The following is a 6,000-nucleotide window of genomic DNA, read 5'->3' as shown; positions in this document are numbered from 1 at the left end:
ACACACGCAGGCGGAGGGGACCCGGGGCGAGTCACCAGGGGCGCGTGGTTCGGCGTGCCAGGAGTGCTGCTCTGCCTGCTCTCTTGGCTTCTGTCTCCCTTCGGCCGATCGCCCCCTATCCTGAAGCTTTCCAATATCATCTTGGAGCCCCAAAGTTTCCTGGGTCCTCCGCGTTGTGTGTCCCAGAACCCCTTGCCCGCCCCTGCGGGAAACGTGGAGCGGGACTTCGGGAGCCGGTCCAGGGGAGGCCAGATTCAGCATTTGGACAGCGGCTCCGGGGCGCAGTCAGCCCCGCGGCGCCGTCGGCCCCGCGAGTTTGCAGGTGCACAACCTCGGGCAGATGGCGGGTAGGAGGGCCGCGGGGCTGCTCTGGGTCTTGGAGACGCAGGACCCAGCCTGGAGGGCATCCCAGCTCCGAATGGGACATGTTTTCCCGAGCTAAAAGATCCCTTCTGAGCTCACACGGGGGCCCCCCCGGCACCAGCCAAGCCAGCGTGGATATCCCCAGCATAACCAACACCTATGCTGGGGGTGAAGACAAGACGCCCCCTTTCAGCCCGGAGGTGGACGCCCCTCATGCCCTCAGCTCTCCATTCTTCCCAAAGCAGCCCGGATCCCTGAGTCTGGAGCTGCCAGCGAGGCTTCCAACCCGCTGCTTGCCATCACCTCCCAGGTCGTTGGTGGCTCCGGGTGAGTCTGGCGGCGCAGGAAGGAGAGAGGGGACGAATGGCGTTGCGACTCCCAGGGAAAAGCTGGGAGGCAAGCGGGGCGTGGGGAGGAAAGGCCAAAGCACACGGCTGGGCGCCCCTCACAGCCTGCCTCCGCCCCCTCCATTCCGCACTGGTCGGGGTGAAGGGGGGAGCGGGGGAGTCGCGCTGACGTCACTGCGGGCCGTGCCCGCCCGAGAAGGCGGCGCTGGGAGCCGCTCAGAGCCCAGAGAAGCGGCGCGCGGCCAGGAGCCCCCGCTCCGCCACTGCCGTGCCTGCCTCCCGCAGCTGTCTGCCATGCGCTCGCCGGGGCAGGGGCGCCCGGAGAGCGGCGGGAGCTGGGCCTGAGCCCGGGAACGCGCCTGATCGGGGCGGAGGAGCCGCCGTCCCCACAGCCGCCCCACCCGCGCCGCTGCCTCGCTGGGGCCCGGGCCCCCTTCCTGGTCCGTAAGTGCCACTGCCCGCTGTGTCTCGGCGAGGCTGGGGAGCGAGGGCTAGGGAGTGAGGGCGGTGGCTTCTGCCAGGGCAGCGTCAGGGAGCTGGGCTGGACTGAGAGAGGGGGCTGGGGCATCCCTGCCCGGCCCCCTTGGGCAGCTCAGGCAGTTGGGGCTTCCCTTTGCCGCTGGGGCGGGATGAGGGGTGCGCTCCCACTGAGGGTGGGAGGCAGGACCCAGTCATCCCGGGCAAAGGGTTGTGGGGCAGTGGGAAGCGCCCAGAGGTGAGGACTTTGGGTGAGCAGAAAGGGGAAGGGTGCAGGGTTGGTTGGAAGTTGTCGACTGCAGACAGGTTTAGCAGAAAGGAAGGTTTCTGAAGTGAGGTTCCTGTGAGTCCCAGGATCGCCCTCTCCCTAGCCACTGCCCCCCACCCCTTCCTTCTTATCCCCTCCCCCACAAAAAATAATAACCTAGAAAGCAGCTTCCTGAAAAAAATATTTTGAGAAAAATGCACCACACAGCACCCACTCTAGACAAGATTTACGACGTTTTTCCCCCTCTGAAATGGGAAGTTGTTGGAAAATCCTATCCACTCTGCTCCCCACTCCGTGCCCCAGAACAGGCCTCTTTGGTCTGTCCGTGGGCGTCTCTGCAGCCTCCTCCAGCCTAGGCTCCACTGAGCTGGAGAAGAATAAGGGCAGCGGTGGAGGTCGAGCCAAGTGAGGGGCTTCTTTGGGGGAAGGGTTGGTGGGGGAGTTGGTCCAGTTTGGACCCATCAGAGCAGGAGGTAGCAGAAGCTGGGAGAAGTTCCAGGTTCAGATCACAGAAGCAGTACTGGAATCCAGAAAAACACAAGGAGTCTTTGTGGCTGGGGATAAATCGAGGTGCTGGGCCTGGAGGGAGCCCCCTTTTGTGTCCCCATATCCTGGAGGAGGGGGATTCTTAAGCCATGGAGTGGAAGACGATGGAGTTTGAGGGTCTACCTTTCAATCAAGGAACAGTGGTCAGAGGTTAGGCTAAGTAGACACTGAGATGGGGGCATCATACAGGGTCCCCCTCAGGACTTCCATTAGCAGTATCTGCTGCTGGAGACCCCAGGGAAGGGGTTCTCCTTTGTCCAGGTCTTTTCAGGAGGGGTGTTTTCAGGTTCTTGCCCAGTTTAGGCCTCCCCAGAGCCCACACCTCAGCTGCTGAGGAGAGAGGCTGGATGTGGGAACCAGAGAGAGCATTAGCGCACAATTGACCATGTGTACGTGAAGGTGGGTGTGCAGGCTCTGGGACCTCCTGGGTACAGGGAGCTGGGTCTATCTGAACTGGCCCAATGCTGGGTCTCTCAGCTAGCAGTCCTGCCGGCCTCCAGACAATAGGGAGATCAGCTTAATCAAAGCTTGGGCCTGAGGAAGGAACAAGGGAGGGAGGGGGCAGTGGAGTGAGGGCACCCTGGACTTAGCCTAGATTGTGGCTGGAAACACTGTCTCCTAATTAAGAACCTTTGGGGCTCAGGAAAGGAGCACTAGCTCCAGGTTGAATCGCAGGCTGGGTGGCTGCATCTACCTGGAGTAGTAACTGGGGAGTTCCATTGGCCTCCGGCTCCCAGCCTCTAGATCAGGGCAAGTCTGGTCTCAGTAGAAGGGTACCTGCACAGGGCTATTGACTAGGGTCAGAACTGTCCCCTTCTCCTGCCACTTAACCCCTTAATTTGCTATGTCCTGAAATAGAAGACACACTCCTGTGGATTGTCAGGTCCCCTGCACTGAGTTGTATAACTACCAATAGGAAACAGGAACTTGGGCCAAAGCCAGCTTAGAGTCCAAGCAGCTGCCACTGCCAGTGGGTACAAGAGTGTACACGTGTACAGACATGGGCAAGGTACCAGCCACCTGTCTTAGACTGGCTGCTAGATGGGTGTATGGGCCAAGTGTGTGAGCGGGTATTGTGTAGATTTGCTGAGTTGAGGGAGTGCAGGACATGCATGTGTTTGCAGTAGGAATGGGCATTTCCATTGATCTGGATATGGGAGTTTCATGGCCCAGGGGCTCTCTTTCCTCAGTAGAGGTTTGAATATGAAAAATTGAGTCCCAGGCCCTCAGTGGAAGCACCTAGTTGCTGAGGCTTTCTCTTTCTCTGGCTGTTAGCTTCTCCTGGTAGCTGCAGGTGCCCCTGGAGCCTGGGTTCAGGACTGAGGGGAGGAGGTGGAAGAAGTTCAGGGCAAGTTGGGAGGTGGAGAGGCAGGCCTGGCAGGCAGCTCTCAGCACCATGGCCAGGGCCCGACCACTGCCACTGGTGCTTTGGCCTGGGTGCCCAAGTGGCCAACCAGACCCAGTACCTGATCTTCCGAAAATTTAGGGACTGTGCTGGGGCTGAAGGCCAAGGCCGGGGGTTTGGTGTGAGGAAAGCTCATGGAACCCAGACCCAGCCTGAATTGCAGGCAAAGGGGCAATCTGGGTCAATGCTGGTGGCAGGTCAGGTTCTCCCAACTTGGTCTCTGAATTGGCCTGCCCAGCAGTCTGCCAGCCTCAGCTGGCAGTGCCCAGCCCACACAATGCGCTTTTGCCTGGTGTCGACCTGGATGGCTTCCCGGGCTCCTGTTAAGCTGTGTGTGGAAGCTGGCTGCCAACCCACGGAGACTGCAGCTGCCTTGACCCACCGGAACAGCCTCCTCTCAGGAGCCTATGGCCTTGAGTCTCCGTCTTTCTGTGGCTTTCTTCCAGGGAATGGGGCTGCAGTGAGGTGGAGGAGGCACTGATTTTGGGGCAGGTCCCACTCAAGCAGGGTGTGGGAGCCTCCCCCTGGCCAGCCTCACTTGCTCCCAAAAGGGACTCGATTTCCCAAAAAGACACTAGAGTTGTGGCTCTGATGCATCTGAACTGAATTAAAATCAGGCTTTTAATTTTTTCTCCCAAAGCCCCAACCCGCCCTAGGCTTGCAGGCTGGCCTCCGCGCGCGGTTACCGTGAGTCTCGCTGAGGAGCCATTTTGTGCAGCATCCTGCTTAAATCACACTCTGAGGGGCTCGTTCCTCGCTCTCTCTTCCCCCTCGCTTCCTCTCTTTTTTCCCTCTCTCTCAGGTGAACCATGCTTCTGGGCCTCTCCCTGCCTCCGCAGCCCCACCCTTCCCACCCCTGGGTGGCCCCAAAAGGACTAGGGCTCTGAAGGCCGCCCACACACACATCAAGAAGGGAAGAGGGTGCAGGTTCCTGGAGCTGCAGGAGGAGGGGAAGCAAGGGGCGCCTCCCAATTATGGAAATCCTAGGAATTAACTGTCTCGGGCCCAAATTCAGAGCTTCCTTCCTGAACCGTGAAGGGCCTCTCTGATCCTCTGCTGGTTCAGCTGTCCAGCCCTTGTTCACCTTCTGGAAAAAGGAATGTGTCTGTGAAGTGGGATTTCGAGGGAGACATGTAAATGGTAGGTTTGGTTGGTCACAAGCTGGCTGGGATGAGAGCAGGATGTCACCTGCCTCGGATTTAGAGTTGGGATGAAATTAGAACAAACTACAGACAAGTAGTGGGGAAAGAGGCACTTGACAAAATCCGAAACTTGACAAAATCCACGTGGTCATTTTTAGGGGAGTATACAGAAGGAAGGGGCTTTTAGTAAAATCATGAAGTATTTTCCAAACCATCCACTTTTGGCCCCTTCTTTCCAACCCATCCTGCCAGGATTTTGCCTGGCCCAGAGTGGCCCAGTGCCCCAGACCCCACTAAAATGAATCTGCGCGTGTAGCTCCATCTAACCCCACAGTGCTCACTGTAGACAGCAGCAGTGAGAGTCTCTGTGACTCCCATGTATTGACGGCTGGCATCTGGGAATCCACTTGCCTAGTCCCACGTAAAATCTCTCCCTAGCTATTGGGCTTAAGATTTTTCTGGGGGCATCTAGGAGCAAAGATATTGCATTTTTCATATTTAGTCCTTTGCCTCTTGGGGATGGCTGACAGGTGGAGGTGAATCATAGGGCTCAAGGCTGGAGGGTAGCCACAGCAGCAGGGAAGAAGGGGGTGATGGCTGGGATGAGCACAAAGTGGTACCCATAGGCCACTCACTTCTGGAAGGCTGCAATGTTACCACCAATTCAGCTGCCAGGCTCAGTTTAGGGGTGATTCAGGGAGACCCAAGGTGGCAGTCTCTTTCCACTGTTGTGGCTACTCGGAGTGAGTGGGACACGTGTGTGCTGAGAGCTGGAGAAGGAGAGTGGAGGCATGGCTTTGTGCTTTAATTTTTGGTGAAATCTGAATTTAACCAGGAGCCAAGATAGAGCCTAGGACTTCTCCAAGGTGCTTGGCACAATCAGTTTTACACTCCTAGTGTGGTTAGGAACCGAGAGAGAGAAGGGACCCAGCAGCCTGGTACTCAGGGCCAAGGCCAAGGCCTGGCCCAAGTGGAGCATAGCTCAGGAACCTCTGAGTGCCAGGTGTTATGGGTCAGACACCGACCTGCGCTCACCCGGACACTTAATTCCTCCCCCAATCCCTGGTCTCTGCCGTGTGGGTTAGATCTACTGCAAGTGCTGGGCATGGGGAAAGGAAGAGGGAAGTTAAACGTGAACCGGCTTCTGCTCTCGGCCTCTCCGTGAGCGCTCTCGGCCCTCCTGTGGAGACCTCCAGGTCCTATCACACGAGTCCCTAAACCTTGTCACTCGAGCATTCTTGTCTCCCAAACTCTGATGGTCTGCAGTGGCTACTGGGCTCCCTGGGCCCTGGGAGGAAGACGGAGGAGTTTGGGGGAAAGACTAGACGGTGCGCACCCAAGCGCGCAGCCCTAAAGCTTCTGAGGGCAGAGGGGGCGCTTCCTTACCCTCCGGGCTGGGAAGCCGTGAACGCCGAGGCCATTGTAAGGCTGGGTGGTGCGGAGCGCGGGAAG

At 58.2% G+C, this 6,000-nt stretch overlaps 1 protein-coding gene across 4 annotated transcripts in view; it reads left to right on the top strand.

The window, feature by feature from the left end:
* Positions 1–363: 363 nt before the first annotated feature.
* Positions 364–6,000, top strand: part of LOC105488331 (uncharacterized) — a 37,511-nt gene continuing 31,874 nt past the window's right edge. The window contains exon 1 of one of the 4 annotated variants that reach the window (XR_011626166.1): positions 364–690. The gene's annotated coding sequence lies outside the window, so the exon portion shown is untranslated. Of the gene's footprint in view, positions 691–903; positions 1,155–6,000 lie in introns of those variants that run through there. The other 3 variants (XR_011626170.1, XR_011626165.1, XR_011626163.1) reach the window with 3 other exon arrangements.

The sequence above is a fragment of the Macaca nemestrina genome, chromosome 7 (assembly GCF_043159975.1).
Source record: "Macaca nemestrina isolate mMacNem1 chromosome 7, mMacNem.hap1, whole genome shotgun sequence".
In the NCBI taxonomy this organism is placed as follows: domain Eukaryota; kingdom Metazoa; phylum Chordata; class Mammalia; order Primates; family Cercopithecidae; genus Macaca; species Macaca nemestrina.
This window is presented reverse-complemented; position numbering and strand designations above follow the sequence as displayed.